Source organism: Myodes glareolus, chromosome 5 (assembly GCF_982192425.1).
Source record: "Myodes glareolus chromosome 5, mMyoGla1.1, whole genome shotgun sequence".
NCBI lineage: Eukaryota > Metazoa > Chordata > Mammalia > Rodentia > Cricetidae > Myodes > Myodes glareolus.
This window is the reverse complement of record NC_142030.1, coordinates 112,815,706-112,835,298: the sequence shown is the minus strand read 5'-3', so window position 1 is coordinate 112,835,298 and position 19,593 is coordinate 112,815,706. Positions and strand designations below refer to the sequence as shown.

Below are 19,593 nucleotides of genomic sequence, written 5' to 3'. Positions count from 1 at the left end.
CTGTGTCTCAAAAACAAGGAGGATGGAGTCCTGAGAACTGATACCCGAGGCTGGCCCACAGCCTCGCAGACATGCACATATCCAAGCATGTGTAACTGCATGTGCACTCGCATGAACGCATGCGCATGTGTACAAGTGTATGTGTGCACACATGCACACATTTTGCATACAAATTGTACAGTACTGTGGTAGTCCCAACCAGGTTTTACATATGGATATTGCAAGTTTTGAATAAAACTTTAAGTAGTAACTTTGGTATTTGTACCTTTGAAACTTAAAAATTAACGACTAACAGGTACTAAATCCCAAACCTTCTAAGTATTTTCCACTTGGATTGTCATAGTAATAGGCTATGCATTTTAAAATATATATTTAAATGTTTATATAATTTTAAATATTTTCATTAATTCCTTGAGAATTTCACCCGTTACTTTGATCAGTGCTCACCCCTCCCCCAACTCCTTCCATGTCCACCCTCTCTTCCTTGCCCTCTATACCAAGTGAACTTTGAACTTTCTGCTTTATTTTCTCTGAGTCTAGTTTGTGCTGCCTCTTGGGAGTGGGGCCTGTCCTGGAAGACCGTTGGCCTATCAGGCCATTAAAGAAGCCTGTCTGTGAAGGTCTTCAGTGCTGGTGGCTCCTCAGCGCGGGGTGGGATTCCGCGCCCACCTCCCCGCCTCCCCACTCCCCACGCTGGGGTTTCTCCAGCTTGAGCTCGCACAGCTCTGTGGATCCCCCCCCCCCCCCTTTGTGAAGAAAGCATCGTTTCCTCACTGCCATCCCCGCTCCTGGCTCTTACGCTCTTTCTCCCGCTCCTTGGCGACAACCCCTGAGCCTTCTGAGGAGGGGACGCATACATTCCGTTTAGAGCCGGACACGCGGCAGTCATTTATTCTCTGCACTTTGAGCAGTCAAAGGTCTCTGTATTAACTGCTGTCTTCTGAGGGGATCAGGCAGAAGACACAGCAGCTCAGATTGTTCTAGAAATCAGGAAAATGAGGATGGAAGTCCTGCATCCCACCGTTAGTAGCCCTGAGAGACTGTCTGCTATTATACTACTGCAATCTTTATGACAGTGAGGCTGGGCAAACAGCTCGGTGGGTAAAGTGTTTGCAAACATGAGGATTTGGGTGTAGAACTCAGATCCACCTAAAATGTTGGGTGTAATGTCACACACCTGTGATCCCAGCACCAGAGAAGCAGAGGCAAGTGGATTCTGGGGGTTTGTTAGGCCGGCAGCCAATCTAGTCCATTAGTGAGCTCAAGTTCAGTGAGAAACTTCATCCCCCCAAAGATGAGTATAGAGAAAAAGAGCCATACTGATTTCTGGCCTCTATATATGCAGACATATGTGCACACATATCCACACCACACACATGTTCACCCGGATCTTTTAATTCATTCCTGCTTGATACAGAAAGCTCCATTCCTGTCTCTCCAAACCCCAACCTCTCAGAGAATCTCCAGCAAAGAAAAGGCACCAAAAAGCCCAGTCCCACATTTGGTGGCTGCTCCACACTTGGTGGCTGCGGCAGCTCCTCCCCTGAAGGTCCAGTAGCCCAAGACCCCGCCTCAAGTGGTCAGCTTTCGGCCATACTTGGGCACAGACTCAGCGTGTAAGGGACACATCTTCAGCCCTTGCCTACACAGTATATAAACTCCCTGTTTTAGTTCAGGTTTGTAATTTTCCCCAGTCCCGATCTCTGAGACTGGAGGACTTGCCCGGGAGTAGCTTTGCTCAAATAAATTTGTTCTTTTACTTTTCAGTTCTGCTTGGTCTGACTTACTGTGCCAGTGGAGCAACCTATCACTGTGTTACAGAAAACTGCTTAGCACACATGTGCGTTCACATGTAAACTCAAAATTTACAGTATTAGCTAGTGAGAAATGCAAATGAAAACACAGTGCCCTAAGAAACAAAGAAAATTAACCAAATTCTTGATGAATTGTTTATTCACTACAGAGATGCACTAAAAACGAAATCCTCAGAAGCCTGAGGATTTTTATTCCAGACACTCTTTGATAAAGTAATAATATAGTTTTAATTAATTATCTTATTGTGGCTATTTTGTTTCTCCACCCGAAATTCATCTGGAAATTATAGTGCAACAAATAGCTGCCAGAGCCATGATGGCAGCAATTACATCAATGACATAATTGTGGAAGCAGCAAATGCTGAGGTTATTTAGAGGGAAGCCGGCTTCAGTAGAGCAGCAAATGCCGCCTGAATGCAGGGCAAGCCAGAAAGGAGAGGCTGAGAAGATGGGTGGAGTTTCAGTAATGTTTGAGAAGTTAACGCCAGACTTAAGTAAGAGTTCTTTTTCTTTTTTAATTAGATATTGCTGAAGTTATTAGCACTGATATTGAGTTTTATTCAAATAGTTTTGGTCTTTGGAAAGTCTCATTGACCAAGGTGGGACTTTAGACATCAGCTTTGCTGCTCTTGCAGACGCAGAACCCTTTCTGTGATCTTCACAGGAAGGTTAGTTCTCTCTGTGAACACACTACGAAGTCAGGCTGTCTATACTGTGCATTGTTTCCGTTTACAGTAGTCGAGAGTGCCTGAGACAGGAAGGACTGGCTTCGCAGGTCAGGTACTCTGCAGCCCTGAGGTGAACTTTGAATTGTTTTCTCCGAGAACAAGACATTCTGTTCATGGTTCAGGAGTCCAGGCTGACCATCTGAGGACTCAGCATCAAATGCCACTAGCCAAAGCCCCGCCCTGCAGGCTGCTGGGTGGCATCCTGGATTTTAAAAAGTCTCATTCTTTGGGCTGGAGAGATGGCTCGGTTAGTAAAGCATTTGGTGTATAAGCATAAAGACTTCAATTTGATCCCCAGAACACAGGTGGAAAAGCTGGCATGTGTTGTGGCCTGCACTTGTAATCTCAGTGTCAGGGAGACAGAGGCAGGGCGTCAGTGGGCCTCCCTCATCTTCCGACCTGGCCAAAAGCTGCAGACCCCAGTGAGAGACCCTGTCTCAGGTGGTTAGCACCGGAGGCTGACCTCTGACCTCCACACACATGCACACGTTTGTATACACACGTACACACAATTCTCATTCGTTGTGTTGTAGAAAAGGTAGCATGGGTTTTGGTCTTGATGGGGATTGAGTGTCTTCTCTGCCTCTTGTCAACACTGTGGTCCTGGAGAGCTACTCAGTGTTGATACACCTGGCAGAGTGGGCGGCCCGGCGCACTCAACGGGAGACTAGCACTGATAACGTGGGTGCGGAGCATTTTCAGGGTACCTGGGTGGTGTGGTTCTTAGAACAATAGGCCAGGGTAGGATGTGGGGCAGGTCTGGGGACGGGTGAAGGTGATTAGGAGTTGGGAAGCTGGTGGGTAGATGGATGAATGGCAAGCCCTGGGTCCCGTCTCAGTTCTTTCTGTTTTCTGTCCATGATCTCTGTGCTGAAATAATAGCGCCCCATGTGAAGGGGAACCCTCACTCCCGTGGAGCTGGCATAGCTCTGCAGATGCCTATACCACCCCTGGATCAGGGGTGGGGAGGGTGGCACGAGAAGCCAGAGGAGCCTAAGAAGGTCACACTCAGTCATCAGGTGCCCCTGCGTTGTCCCCCTGGGCAGCTTTGCCTGGACTACAGTCAGCTTCTTTTCATTGGGGTTGAAATGAGGTCTGCAAGGTGTGGTAGAAAAATAAGACTTGGACTCTGTTTCTTTATTGTTCACTGTAAAAGAGCCGCCTCTCCCCTCCATATTTTACACCAGAAGAGGAAAAAGTGGTTTGAAGCAAAACCTAAAATGGGCAGAGTTTAGACCAGGATGGACTTCACTGAATTAAAGGCATCTGAAGCTTATTTTCTTAAGGTAGAGACATTTGGGGAGTAAGGTTCCCTCCTGTTTTTGCTGGGGTGGCAGAGAACCAGAGCAAGCCTGAGCTTAGACTTTAATGAATAAATAATTTAATGAATTTAATGAATAATAATTTAATGAATAAATGTCTCATCTCTGTGCCTGTGTATATCGACAATGGTAAACTCTATCCTAGGAGGTCAAGGGGAACAAAATCTGCTCCCCTTTTGAGTGAGGGCCACATCACAGCCACAGCAGAATCTGGCCACCAAAGCTTCCAAGCCACACAGCCACGTCATACCTTTATCCCCCTAAGAGCAGAAGATTGGTGACAAATGCGAACACAAGGAAGGTAACGTTTCTATACTTTCACATGTTCTTTTTCTGAGAGTGTGATGTGTGGAAGACATTGGAATACTTTCCTGGCATCGTAAGGTGCGTGGTGACGAGTTGTGGGCTCACTCAACTCTCCCTCCAAGGACTGAGGTGAGCGAAAGAACCCGAGGTAGAAGCTTTAATCAGAAAGCAATAGAGGGTCTTGAGAGATGGCTCGTTGGCCGGAGCACAGGTTTTCCTCACAGAGCCTGGAGTTTGGCTCCTAGCACTCACCTGGTAACTAGTAACTGCTTGAACTCCAGTTCCAGGAGCGCCAACACCCTCCTCTAGCCTCTGCGGGTATTGCACACATGTGGTAAACATGCAGACAAGCAGGCAGGCATGCATGCACACACATGAATATAAATAAAATTAAAGCAAAATATACCAGCAGTTTTAGTCCACTTTAATTGTCCTATTTTCTCTGTAGTAGTCTGGCCAAAGATTGTTAACATGTGAATTCTTGCCTTATTTTTATGCCATTGTGCTAAGCTAATGGAGGCATATAAGTGGAGGTGGTTGGTGCTTAAGGGCTTGTCTGAGTGACTGGAGGTGATGCTTTCTGATGCGGAGGGAGATGTGTGCATCTATGGGTGCACAGATACATGAATAAGTGTATGCAGCTGCACGTTCTTGGGACTCAGCTTCCAATCTTCCCACTGAAGGTGTGAGCAGAAAGGAGAACAATGCAGACTAGTTTATACATTACTGCAAAGTGGTTTTCTTGAGGCCCAGGGATGTCAGGGACATAATTCCACAATTACCTTCTCCTAGGGAGAGTCTGGTCAAGGTCAAGCAAGGAGATGGTGTCTCTATGTCAGGTTTGTTCAGAGGTAGGAGTCATTTTCTTTAAATCCCCCTAAGTGGGTCTTTGTTGGAGACCAGGGCCACTCAGGTTCCTTAAAAGTGTGGCTAGAAGGTGGCCCCTGACCCGTTTGGGCTGTCCCTTCCTTGCTGAGTGTGGAGTCAGTCAGTGGTCGCTGAGATGGAAGGGTGGCTCAGTGAGGAAGCTGTCTTCTGCGCACACACGAGGACCTGGATTTGAATCTCAGACCCACCTAAAAGCCTGAGTGTGGTGCATGTGCTTAGACTCCCAGTCCTGGGAGGAAGAAGCAGGAGGATTGTTTTTTATTGTTTTCATTGAGCTATACATTTTTCGCAGCTTCCCTCCTTTCCTTTGTCCTCCCCTTCTACCCTCTCCCATGGTCCCCATGCTCCCAATTTACTTGAGAGATCTTGTCTTTTTCTACTTTCCACGTACTTTAGATTCATGTGTGTCTCTCTTATGGTCTCTTATTGTTGTCTAGGTTCTCTGGTATAGAAATTGTTGGCTAGTTTTCCTTTGCTTTATGTCAAAAAGTCACTTATGAGTGAGTATATATGATATTTATCTTTCTGGGTCTGGGTTACCTCACTCAATATGATGTTTTCTAGATCCATCCACTTGCCTGCAGATTTCAAGATGTCATCATTTTTTTCTGCTATGTAGTACTCCATTGTGTAAATGCACCACATCTTCCTTATCTGTTCTTCAGTAGAGGGGCTGGCTATGACAAACAATGCTGCTATGAATATAGTTGAGCACATGTCCTTGTGGTATGATTGAACATCCTCTGGGTATATACCCAAAAGTGGTATTGCTGGGTCTTGAGGAAGGTTTTTTCCTAATTTTCTGAGAAATCACCATACTGAAATCCAAAATAGCTGCACCAGTTTGCACCCCCACCCGCAGTGCTGGAGTGTTTCCTCTACCCCACAACCTCTGCAGCATAAGTTGTCATCAGTGTTTTTGATCTTGGCCATTCTTACAGGTGTAAGATGGAATCTCAGAGTTGTTTTGATTTGCATTTCCCTGATGGCTAAAGGTGTTGAGCATTTTCTTAAGTGTCTTTCAGCTATTTTACATTCATCTGTTGAGACTTCTCTGTTTAGATCTGTACTCCATTATTTTTTATTGGATTATTTGTTCTTTTGATGATCAATTTCTTGAATTCTTTGTGTATTTTGGAGATCAGCCTTCTGTCCAATGCGGGGTTGGTAAAGATGTTTTCCCATTCTGTAGGCTGCCGTTTTGTATTGTTGATCATGTCCTTTGCTTTACAGAAGCTTCTCGATTTTGGGATGTCCCATTTATTAATTGTTTCTCTCACTGTCTGTGCTGCTGGAGTTATATTTAGGAACTGGTCTCCTGTGCCAATGCGTTCAAGTGTACTTCCCACTTTCTCTTCTCTAAGGTTCAGTGTGATTGGTCTATGTTGAGGTCTTTGATCCATTTGTACTTGAGTTTTGTGCATGGTAATAGATATGGATCTATTTTCATTCTTCTACATGCTGATATCCAGTTATGTCAGCACCATTTGTTAAATATGCTTTCTTTTTTCCATTTTATATTTTTTGCTTCTTTGTTAAAAATCAGGTGTTTGGATTGTAGGTGTGTGGATTGATATCTGGGTCTTCGATTTGGTTCCATTGGACCTTTTGTCTGTTTTTATGCCAATTCCAGGCTGTTTTCAGTACAGTAGCTCTGTAGTAGAGTTTGAATTTAGGGATTGTGATGCCTCCAGAAATTCTTTTATTGTCCAGGGTTGTTTTAGCTCTCCTGGGTTTTTTGTTTTTCCATATGAAGTTGAGTATTGTTCTTTTAAAGTCTGTGAAGAATTTTGATGGGCATTGCATTGAAACTGTAGATTACTTTTGGTAAGATTACCATTTCTACTATGTTAATTCTACCTACACAAGAACATGGAAGATCTTTCTATTTTCTGGTGTCTTCCTCAATTTCTTTCTTCAAAGATTTAAAGTTCTTGTCATACAGGTCTTCCACTTGTTTGGTTAGAATAACTCCAAGATATTTTATGTTATTTGTGGCTATTGTGAAGGGTGATGTTTCTCTGATTTCTTCCCCAGCTCTTTTATCACCTGTGTACAGGAGGGCTACTGATTTCTTTTGTGTTAACCTTGTATCCTGCTACATTACCGAAGGTGCTTTTATGCATTGTCAAAGTTCCTTTGTAGAATTTTTGGGGTCACTTATGTAAACTATCATATCATCAGAAGATAGTGAGAGTTTGACTTCTTCTTTTCTGATTTGTATCCCCTTTGGTGTTTTATTGCTCTAGCTAGGACCTCAAGAACTATACTGAACAGACATGGAGAGAGTGGACAACCTTTTCTTGTTCCTGATTTCAGTGGGATTGCTTTGAGTTTCTCTCCATTTAGTTTGATGTTGGCTGTTGGCCTGCTGTATATTGCCTTTATTATGTTTAGGTATGTTTTGGTATTATTGTCTGTATATTGCCTTTATTATATTTAGGTATGTTCCTTATATCCCTTCTGTCTCCAACACCTTTATAATAAAGGGATGTTGTATTTTATCGAAGGCTTTTTAAGCATCTAATGAGATCATTTCTTTTCAGTTTGTTTATATGGTGGATTACACTGACAGATTGTCGTATGTTGAACCATCCCTGCTTCTCTGGATCACAGTGAATGATTTTTCTGATCTGTTCTTGGATTCGGTTTGCCAGTATTTTATTGAATATTATTGCATCAATTTTCATGAGTGAGATTGGTCTGTAATTCTCTTTCTTAGTAATGTCTTTGTGTGATTTGAATATCAGGGTAATTGTAGCTTCATAAAAAGAGTTTGGCAATGTTCCTTCTGTTTCTATTGTGTGGAACAATTTGAGGAGTATTGGTATTAATTCTTCTTTGAAAATTTTGTAGAATTCTGTGCTGAAACCATCTGGTCCTGGGCTTTTTTTTTGTTGGGAGACTTTTGATAACTGTTTCTATTCCTTTAGTAGTTATAGATCTATTTAATTTGCTTACCTGGTGTTGATTTAATTTTGGTAAGTGATGTTTATGCAGATAATTGTCCATTTCCTTTAAGTTTTCCAATTTTGTGAAGTACAGTTTTTTGAAATATGACCTCATGATTCTCTAGATTTCCTTCATGTCTTTTTTGGGTCCTCCTTTTCATTTTCTGATTTTGTTAATTTGGATATTCTCTCTCAAGACAGGAGGTTCTTAAGTACTCACTAGTCAATCAATGAGGTCCAGGTTCAGTGAGAGATTGTGTCTCCAAAAAATAAAAAAAAAGTGGTGAGCAGTGAGGAGGATACTGAATGTCAACTTCTGGCTTCCACCTGCAATCTCATGCCTGTACACACACACACACACACACACACACACACACACACACACACACGTGCGCGCGCACACACGCATTACATATAGCACACATGCACATATATATGCATATACTTGTACACACATATACACTGAAGAAATGGTGAAGATTGAGTTTGACTTAAAAAGAAAGTTAGAAAGTTCCTGGAAAACCCAAGATTACCTGTAAGATGCTGGAGTGTTGCATGCTTTCTGAAAGCTTCAATCATCTATGAAGACCCATATTCCTATAATGAACCCTCTGTTTTAGTGACCCCACTTATTCACTGAAGAGGGGGTCCTGAGAGCGCAGGTCTAGCCAGTACATTGCTACCACATGTGAAGTGTGTAGATGCTGCTGGCCTCATCATGAAGTTGCCTTTGCTGGTTTTCCTGTGTACTCCCCTCTTCAACATGCTAATTGTGATTATAGAATCTTTCCTTCACTTAGGACTTCACAGTCCCTTCTCAAGGCCATGGGTGGTTCCTGTGGGCTGCCTGGATGTCCGATGCAGTGAATCCTCACTGTCGGGTCAGCTGAGAGACAATTGGACTCGACCTAACCTTTGTGTCTGAGCTGATACTGGACAAGTGAAGTTGCTCTTGAGACTTTGCCTAAACCAGCAGGAAAGATAAATATTGAAGAAGATTTAAAAACTGATATTTTTTCCTGGAAGAAATGCTCTCCTGTGCAAGTGAGCCTTACAGTTAGTAGCTTGTCCTGTCACCTTGGAATGTACTGTGTCCCAGTGTGTTAAGACTGGTTAAGTGTGAGCAAGATCAGTGTTTTGGTTAATACTGATTCTTAGTGCATTAGGTGCATTCTTAGTGCTAAGGGATGGACTATGTCAGCCATGCACTGTGACGCAGATGGTGGGAGAGAGGGCAGATGGTAGAAAAGTCAGAGCTATTGCCTTGGGGGCGGTCATACTCAGTGTTGCTTTTGTCAGCAGGACGTAGTGAACAATGGATAAAGGGATGGACGAGACACTGTGAACACTGGATAAAAGGATGGGTGAGGCACTATAGGAGCACAGTAGACAGAGAAGGGGTATCTGAGGGGTCCTTGAGGGACAGCATGTGCGAACATGTTGGGAAGGCTGGAGTAGGGTGAGAAGGAGGAAAGCTGAGGGCCCATAGGCCTCCCCCAGTTGGTGGTGGGAGCCAGTTAGATACCACAGTGATTCATCAATACAGGGTGTAGAGCTTGGGGAAGTGGGTGGACGTGTGGGTATGAGTCCTGGCTCTGCAGGTATTCTCTGCCACAGGCAAGGGTTTTGTCTCTGACCAGAGCCTGCTCTGTAAAGCAGTGGGGATGAAGTGACCTCCCCCGGGAGCTGCCTGACTCCGCCTTAAGCAGCAGACAAGATGGCTAGGGCTGGGAAGAAACCACAGTTAGGAACCTGATGTGCTTGGCTTTTGTGGGGATCTGGGTAGAGATTCCAGGGCAGTTGGTCCCTGAGATCTGGACGAGGGGTCTATGGTTACTCTCCTGACATTTTTCTGCTCCTGCCTGTGTTGTGAGCCTCTGTGATGGCCTAAGAGAAGAACTGGAAACTGTTAGCAGGCTTGGTGACATTTCTGAAATATCATACAGGGTTTTGGAATCATGATTATAGTTGTGCCTATTGATCAAATGGGGGATATATGACTGAACCCCCGTTGGCCAGTCTTCCCTGCCAATTAAGAGGAAATTGCCATTTTCCTAGAGTTTAGGAGATGTTTTGTAGGTTTCTTTAGAGATTGTGGTAGATAGCATGACAATTTCTCCTTGGTCTTAAAGCTCAGTTAGGCTGTGTCTAAACTCGAGTGTTTAGAAAAACTCTTCTTTGAAGAACAAGTGAGCTAGCCCAGGATGAATGTCTCTTTGGCAATGGAGACTAAGCACTAGTTTCTACAAAGGAATGGAAGCTGTTGTCAGGGAATTATGGGGAACTTAGGCTGTTAGCAAAGCAATTCGGCAAAGTATGTAACAGCAAAGGTGGCAGGGGTGCCTAGGATTTTCTTCTGCCTGCCAGGTTTGTCACACGAATTAGTAATTTAGACAGAGCAGCTGGGAATCACTGCTTAGAAGTTCACATTTCGTTTATCCTGGCAGCCATTTCTTTTCCAGTTCCCGAGCTGGAGTTATCACTAATGAGTTAAACATTACAAAACCCAGAGCACGACTAATTCATTTTTGAAATAAGTAAGCATTTAAATCAATCTGAGAAAGAAACCTTATATTTTTTTCTGGTGGTGTTTAATATTTTCAAGCTGACACAATATAGAAAATGGTCTTGATTTTCATCATGACTAGGGGTCGCCATAGCACATATATGCTGGAAACTTATGTAGTTTGAGGGGATGATATTGTGTCAAGATATGCCTGTCTGGTTTCCACCTCCTAGTGTCTCTCAAAGAATTCCTAAACCTCTGTGATTTTCTGAGCAATTTATGAGAGAGAAGGAGAGAGAGAGAGGGAGGAGGGGGGAGGGAGAGAGAGAGGGAGAGTATGTGTGCGTGCATGTTGCATGTGCATGTGTGTATATGTATGCATGGGTGCTTATACGTGTAGAGACCAGGGGTCAACCTCAGGGGTCGTTCCTCATATGCCATGAACCTGTTTCTTGAGACAGTGTTTCTCACTGGCCTGGGACTCACCAAGTAGGTTAAGTCAGCTGGCAGGTGAGTCTCCGAGATCTGGCTTCTCTCTGCTTCCCTAGTGCTGGGATTATCCGGGATTTGGGGATTTAACACGTGCTTGTTTGTACAAGAAACAGTTTACCGAGGAGGAAGCCTGTCTCTCTTGTCTCCAAGAGGAGCCTGGTGAGAAGCCTAGGCTTTGTTTTGGTTCCTGACACTCAGCTTGTGAAATTTGGAACGCCTTACAGTGCAGGGCAAGGAAGGCCTTTTATGCTCCTCTCTACTACACCTGAGCTCGTGCCAATGAGGGCGCCTTTGGTGAGCTATCAAGTGCCTTAGGATGGTGAGGGATCATCAAAGTGACTGCCATGCTATCTAAGCTCAGGGAGCCTCAGTTTCACTCTGGACTTTCTGGGAGAAAAAGAGGGACTGAAAATTGGGTCAATTGCCCATGGCCAACTGTTAATTCAACTGCCCTAAATAAAGGAACCTCCATGGACATCACAGTTGGCCCGACTAAAGAGTTTCCAGTTGGTGAGGGTGTTGCAAGTACTGTGAGGGTGATGCCCAGAGAGACTAAGGTGCTGTGTGCCCCTCCCTGCATGCTTTGCCCGGTATGTCTCCTCTGCTTGACTGGTCTGCATTGATCCTTTAGGACTCCAGGCAGATGTGTGGGAGGCCTGTAACCTTAGTCCACATCTGCAGTGGGGACGGCCTGTGGGCCTGACCCTGCTCTTCACCTGCATGCTGTGGTAATGATGTCAGGTGGTGAGCATCCCAGCTGACCTGACCAGCAAACACCATGTCAGTGTCCAGGAAGCTGGAGAATCGGTGTGACCATGTGTAACACCGGGTTGGAACTATCTGCTGGCACCTGATGTGTCCCTCAGGGGTACACAGCTGAAGACAATGACTGTTCCTCCCACGGAATTCATCAGTAGCTACAGTTCAACAGAGATGGTGGGGGTCAACGGCTCCTCCTTGCTCCATGGTTGATTGTTGACAATTTATTGTCCACCTGTTGCGGGGTCATAGCTGTGTGAGGGCATGGCAGTATTTCATTGTCTTTCTCTTTGTCTTCTGGCTCTTACATTCTTTCCTCTCCTCTTCCACCATAATTTCTGAGCCTTAGAGGGTCTGGTCTAAATGTCCTGTTCAGGGCTGAGCACCCAGCTGTCTCTCAGGTCTCTGCAGTTATTGGCATTCATTTTGAAGGAAGCTTCTCTGGCTGAACCCTTTCTTATGTCCATCCTCTCCAGCTTCACCCTTGCAGTCCTGTCTGTCCCAGGACACCTGTGGTCCCTGACAATTTTTTTCTTTGCCATTTGGTGCTGTTTCCAAATTAGGACGTTTGTATGGTTCTTCAGTTACATTAATGTACTAGATATCTATGAGCCACATGCCATAAATGAGTGAAAACTTAGGTTCTCAAGTAGTAGAAGGTCAAAGTCGAAGTCGCTCCTTTCAAGCCGATGTCCGTTCTTGGTCTGTAGTTTCCCACTGTGTTAGCAATCCTTCACGTTCTCCAGTCTGGAGATACTCCACTGCTGACTGTGTCTGTCATGTGACCAACTCTCAGTTATGCCCTTTCTCTTGATAAGAATATCCTTCAAGCTGGATGGAAAAGAATTGATCCTACTTTCCATGACTTCATTTTAATTAAATATTCCTTTAGCGACCGTACTTCCAAATGAGCCCACATTCTGAGTTATCGAGAACTGTAGAGTTTCAGTCTCTCTTTTGAGGGACACAACCTCCTCCCATGGTTTCAGATCCATTCCCACTTCAATTCATCTCAAGCCAGCATATGGCCGCCTGGATGACATGCAGCCTCTGCTCTCTCAGAACTCTGGGCTGAGCCGGTAGTTGTTTCTAATGACTATGTCATGGTATCCTGGGAATGTGGTGTGCTAAAATCCTGAAGCACTTTGCGGTGACTTGGAGTTTGAGTTTGTTCAGCTCTTCTCTTATGCTCCATTGCTGATTTCACTTAAGCCAACTGAGCCTGCAGCCAAGAAGCTCAGATGGGACCAGTGGGGAGTACTGAAGCTCTTCCTCTTTTATTTGAAACAATTGGTTTTTTATCAGAAGCACTGAGGTGGGAATTTGAGCAGATGCATCCTCCGTCCCATTCTGCGAGGTAGAGCGAGCACATGTCTGCTACTGAACGGTGCCTGTGCCTGGTAGGCGCCTGAGGGAGCCACTCACACTAGTCTGTAATGTGGGACTGTGCTGTGAGGCTCTTCAGAGGGCCCCTGTGGGCTAGAGAATGCCTCTTCTGCTCTCCTGAAGTCAGTAGCTGACTTCACCCAGGGCATAAGAAACCCAGAGTTTTCCGAGGTGGGATTCACATCGCAGGGACAAGCCAGGAGACCCCAGCATCCATCCCTGCTTTCTCCTAGTCTTGCCAAATAAACTTTTTAGTAAAATGGGTCCCAGTTCTCTCATCTTTGTGAAAACAGGGGAATTTTGCCGAGTCATGGTGTTTGCAAGGCAATCCGAAGGGTATTGTACGTGAGCCTGTGGCTGCTCTCCTGGAAACAGCAGAGGTGATCATGAGGACAGCGCTCTAACTTCATCTCCAGGGGACGAGAGATCTAGGCTGGGGCTGAGGGACTAATTAAGATCAAGTCTCCAGTCCAGAGGGCCCACTGAGGTCTTGACTCTTGGGCCAGTTAGACCTAGGAAGGAGTCCTGAAGACTTGTTCAACTAGACAGGAGCCTACAGGAGAGAGCAAATGTGAGCATACTTCAGAGTTGTGAGTTGCTATGAGGAGTCTAGGGGTGACATGGAGACTTTCCAAAGTAGGCTGTAACTCAGGACAGAACCCACACCTCAGTGTGCATGGGTACAAAGGGACAGGTCTGGCTGACTTGGAGGCAGAGGGGCTGACAAAACACGAGTCAGCTTCAGATGTAGACAGCGAAAGTGCCAGTCACAGCCTCCTGTGTCCAGGAGATGTGGGCAGGAGGCCACAGCTACTCTGTATGGATCCTGTCCGGAATCTCAGAGAGTGTCCTAGAGCTGCACGGAAACCTCTGCCAGTGTGGGGACTACTTTTAGAAGTGGTCTTTCTAATGCCCTGGGAGGGTTAGCTGGCTTGGTGCATTTTAAGAAACTTAGCAACGGCACAGACTCCATATCAAGCTGACTTGAGCCACTTCCTCAACATAGGGTGTGGTCTCTGCTGCTGTTGTTGTAATGTCCACTGATTCAGCATCACAGGGCACATGCGTGTCTTGGGAAACACTTTTAAGGTTGAAGTTTAGAGGCTTGCATGACAACCACTTCAAATAACTACTGATGAAGAAGGGTTTTCAACAGGCTGGTGCCTGAAAGCAGAGCGACAGAGCCAAGCTCCTGCTTTCCACGGTTGACTGAACTGTGGGGGACAGGGAACTGCAGTATGCGCGTCTTTGCTGCTTTTGCGCCCTTAGTGACCCTAACAAGACCATGAAGAGGAAGGGTTGGCCATTTAGAGGGTGACCAGAGTTCAGAGGAAGCCCCAACAACCGTGGGCTGCGGGCACTTGTCATCCCATTGCTATTACATTGAACATGCCTTTTTTTTTGTATGTGTGGCTATTGAAAATTTGCTTTTGTTTTTGTCCCCCCAGGATTCAAACCAGAGTATTCAGAGGCCCTAAGAGCTTAGAAGAATATGACAACGGTTAATATAAAAATTATTTTTAGTTTCACCATGAAAATGAAGTCACGTGGATCCAGTGGGCCAGGTTCTTGAGGAGGAAGCGTTGAAAGCCCCGATTAGATGAGGTGACCTTGGATGTGTCATTTCATGGCCATTCATCTTGGTTCCAGCTTCGTTTTGTTACTGTGATAAAACACTCTGAACGAAAAAACTTCAGGGATAAAGAGCTTATTCTCGCTCATAATTCCAGGTTATAGACTGTCACAAGGAGGAAGGCACGGTAGCAGGGGCATAAAACAACCGGTCAAATGACACCATAGTCAGGGCAGAGTGCAGGAAGTGTGTGCGCTGGCTTGTCCTCAGCTCGAGTCTTCTACTCGCCACCCCCAGCAGGCTCTGTCTTCCCACAGTAGACATAGCCCAGGTTAACCCAATACAGGCTAACCCAGTACAGACAATGCCTCATTGAGACTCCCTTCCCAGGTGATACGATTTTGGTCTGTACAGCAATGAAAATTTATAAAGCTATCATAACTGTAGTTTTATTTTATTTTATTTTATTTTTGATAAAAAGACTCATATGCCTCAGGATGTCCTTGAATTTGCCCTGTCGTCAAGGATGACCACCAGTGCTGGTATTAAAGGTGAAAGCCGCCATGTCTGGCTTGAGGTCTTAGTTTTAAAAGTTGAAAATAAAACAGTGTCTATGTTTGTTCCTCTTCTTACATTGGGGTTGTCCTGAGAGGTTTGACAGTTGTCTGCACTGAGGCTGAGGCTCTCTCTCTTTGCTCCCCTATCTGCTTTCTTTCACCCTGGGCGCTGATTGAGAAGGCACAATTCCCTTTGTTTCACTACTTAATTAACTGAAAATGTCCTGAGCAGCCACTGTGCTTCTAGAAGATGATGGGAGGGAGAAGACCGGGCAGGAGCGTGTTTGTAATAACGCTTAGGTGGGGCTGCTGTGATAATATGGCGATTTGAAGAAGACTTTTATGGCAAGTCCTCGATTTTCCCGCCACTTCCCCTGGGCTCTTCCACTTCAGCAGGCGCGTTTGCCGCCGGAGCCAGCCAGTCAGGGTCTGAATCCCCGGAGGATTGGCAGCTCCCTGAATTTACTTTGTGTTCTCTGTGGCTAATCCCCAGGACCTCAAGGTGCCAAGGTGAATGTGCACTGTGAGTGAGGACGTGAAACCAGGAGGCACAACAGAGGGAACATGAAATAAGGCTGAACACCCTGTTTCCAGCTGCAGAGTGGCCATCTCTTAGCCTTCTTGTCCCTATAGCCAAATACCTGATGGAAACATGGTGTAAGGAGGAGGCTGCTTGTTTGCTTTCCGGCTGCTTGGCACCTCAGACCTGAAATAACCACAAAGAAACTATATTAATTAAATCACTGTTTGGCCAATTATTTAAGCATTTTGCTGTGCTGTTGCCAAACTAATGATTTTATTGCATTTTAATAGATAAATTCTGATAAATCAGAATTCCAGGTGCTATGGCCTGTGCTGGATTTTGTCAATTTTTTACAAACGAGAGTCACCTGGGGATAGGAAGTCTCAACTGAGGCATGGCCTCCATTCGACTGGCCTGTGGGCATGCCTATGGGGCATTTTCTTTATTGATCATCGATGTGGGCGGTCCCAGCCCACTGTGGGCAGTGCCACCCCTGAGCTGGTGGTCCTGGGTAGTATCAGAAATCAGGTTGAGCAAGCCGTGGAGATCAAGACAGTAAATAGTGTTTCTCCTTGACTTCTGCTTCGGTTCCTGCCCGAGACCCCTGCCCTGCCTTCCTCAATGACAGACTTCCTCAGTGATTTGGAGGTGTGAGCTGAATAAACACCTTTCTCCTCAAATTTCCTTTAGTCTGTATTTTATCATAGCAACAGAGAAACAAATGAACATACTCTTTTGATGGAAAAACTTTACAAAATACAGTAGCTTGCTGTTCTGAGCTAAGGACTGCAGCTCCCTCTCTCAGGTTCCTTTGGGGCGTGAGGCGACTCTTACTGCCATTAAGTCATTCCACCTTCGGGCTCTAGTCCTGGAGGGTAGGTTTGGGGGTTTGCACGTTCCAGACCCACAAGCTATGCAGTTCTCTCCGGCAGTTCTCCGCCCCTTCCCCCACATTAGCTCATTTAACTTATCTCCTCACTTGAATTCTTCCACCTGACCTTTTGATGCTGTTTTCCTGTTCTCCAGACAGTGCCAGTGAGTTCTCTGCAGTCTGGGGAGGTCATGCAGCTCGCTGCCCTGATGCCAGTTGCATTCCGATGCAGCATTGATCCCCTGCTATTTCCACATCAGACTGAATACAGACAAAGGTTTGGCAGTAAGATTTGCCTGGCTCTGTTTACTCTCTTCCATTGTTAAAGTGGTTATGATTCAGCAATGGATTCTGATGCATTAGTGGAGAGAGGAAGAGAGAGTAAGAAGGAGAAAGAAATGGGGGTGGTAGAGAAACCCCAAGTTAGCAGTTAAGACCTACCCTTTATGCAGAAACCCTCACTGCCTTCTCAGGGCCCTGGCTGAAATAACCCTCTATTCCAGATAAAGGCTGGCTGGGACTAGCAGGCAACCCCTTACAGGCAGGCCCGCAGGCTAACCTGATCTAGGAAACCCCTTACAGGCACACCCGCAGGCTAACCTGAACTAGGACACTCCTCACAGGCATGCCCGCAGGTTAACCTGATCTAGGAAATCTCCCCCTTGAGACTTTCTTCCCAGGTCAAACTAATCAGCCTCTGTGGAAGAGAGGAGGTACAGTGTGAGCAGTGGCGAAGCCTGCCTTTAGCAGACTGCACCTCAGCTCCAAAGATGCTCTTACCTGCATCCAAAAATCTTACACGGCAAACAGAGTTCACAAAAGTGGTTAAGACAAGTTGTTGGGTGGGGATGGGAGTTTGTCTCAGGTATCAGGTGGGCCCAATGCAGTCACAAGAGCTTCCTAAGAGGAACGGTCAGAACTCATACTGGGAGACACCTTTCATTGCTAGAGGAAGGGTGAGGGCAGTTAGGAAGGGCCTTTGAGCCTCAGGTGCAGAAGCCATTGGAGGCTGAAAACGGAAGAAGGAACAAATCTTTCTGAGCCTTGAAGGAAGCATCCCTGCCAGCCGTGACTGTCTTGTGGGGTGAGCTGCAGGTATTTGGCCTCCAGATCAATAAGATAAGAAAGCAGTCATGTTTTCAGCTTTGAAGTTTGTTGAAAGTTGTCATAGCAGCAGCAGGAATTTATTTCCCCATTCTTCCCATGGTTAAATGGGACATTGTATCTTCTAAGACTATAGACTATGAAAAAGCTATCTAGATATTGTTAATTTTAAGAGTGATACTTTGTATTCACCTGGAACTGTAGGTTAGGTGGGAGGTCAGGAAGACCAGGGGACCAGTATCAAATACCTTTAAATTATGCGGGAAGCAGATTGTGTCTGTGAATTCTAAATTATGGATTTTTTTTTTTTTGAGACAGGGTTTCTTTGTGTGTAGACTTGACTGTCTTTGAACTCGCTGTGTAGACCAGGTTGGCCTCAAACTCACAGAGATTGCCTTCCTCTGCCTCCGGAGTGCTGAGATTAAAGATGTGTGCCGCCACTGCCTGGCTAGTATGGAATAGTTTTAGCTGTGAAATGGTTCATGGTCCTTAGCAGCTATGGCGGGTGCAGGAAGGTGTAGCTCTTACTTTCCAGAGCTGTGGGTCTCGATTTTGGATGCTTGGTAGAGTCACTGGTTACACTTCTAAAGTCCTCATGTCTAATCTGGGGAGATCTTTATCCACAAAGTACCTGCTTTGCAAGGCTGAGGGCCTGGTGGTACGTACTTGTAATCCCGGCCCAGGGTGGAGACAGGCAGATCCCTGGAGCTCAGTGCAGCCAGACTAGTCTAATTGGCAAGTTCCAGGGCAACAAGGCAAACTGTTTGAAAAAACAAGGTGGATGGCACTGAAGAATGACAGCCCAGGTTGTCCTCTTGCCTGTACATATATGTACAGCACCCCCCACATATGCGTGTGCACGCACACTTGCGTGTACACACACACACACACACACACACAGAAAGAGAGAGAGAGAGAGAGAGAGAGAGAGAGAGAGAGAGAGAGAGAGAGTCCTGACATACAAACTGCAGCCTAGGTAATTAACTCAGAACTGCTCAAAGTCACGCGGAAACAAGCGCCAGAGGCTCGATGGCAGCAATGATTCTAATAAGACTGACCCCTGCAGAGGATCTGCTGAAGGTCACAGACCGGTTCCCTGTGAGGCTGATCAGGGCGTGGTCTCTGAGCTTAGGGGGAAGCCCCACGGAGGATACTGAGTCCTCTCCCATGGTCAGTCCAGGGGCTGTGAAGTCACTCCAGCCAGCCCTGCAGTTTAGTCACCCCGCACTCCTGAGCACGGGAGCCACCACATTAGTGTCTGCAGACACTGTCCTTGCTCAGATGTGTCAGCGAACAGGCAGACAGAGGAGGCGCTCTTCTCAAACAGGGCTGTCTCTTGAGAATTGGTCACTATTGCTTTTGTATCTATCCTTATGTCTCCAGTTGAAAGGAGAGAGAGATAATTGTGGAATTTCTTCCTTTGAAGCCACTGTTTCCGGTCGGTTGTCCTCACTGCCTCCTGGTTCCTTGGCTGTTCTGGGCTGTGGTGTTATGTGCTGCTGAGGCCAACTCTGGGCTGCCCATCACCTAGTCACCCTGGCCTTTGACGATAGGTGACACTGTCTGCTTTCCACATGACACAGGGAAGAGGTTGCAGATAAAACTTCCTTTATATATCTATAAATTGTAAGATGTCAGGCAGATGTTGCTGTTGGGTTTGCTGTGGGATTTCTGGGTCATGGCTGGAAAGGTGACGGCCTGGCGAATGAGCCCATTATTTCCAGGCACAAGAACAGATGGCTGTGTAAGATGCTGAGGCGGGGGATAAATAGGGACACCTGCTCTGGTGTCATGTGACTTCTTATTGGTCATT

General features: G+C 45.8%; 1 protein-coding gene across 8 annotated transcripts in view; it reads left to right on the top strand.

Annotated features, from left to right (window-relative positions):
* The window catches only part of Rnf152 (ring finger protein 152), a 76,366-nt gene that overhangs the window by 17,580 nt on the left and 39,193 nt on the right, over window positions 1–19,593 (top strand). Inside the window, exons 3-4 of one of the 8 annotated variants that reach the window (XM_087906624.1) lie at window positions 4,010–4,165; window positions 14,601–14,653. The exons of 3 other annotated variants lie outside the window; for them this stretch is intronic. The gene's annotated coding sequence lies outside the window, so the exon portion shown is untranslated. Of the gene's footprint in view, window positions 1–4,009; window positions 4,166–14,600; window positions 14,758–19,593 lie in introns of all 8 variants that reach the window. 4 more of the 8 variants (XM_087906623.1, XM_085688431.2, XM_048443852.3 and 1 more) reach the window with 4 other exon arrangements.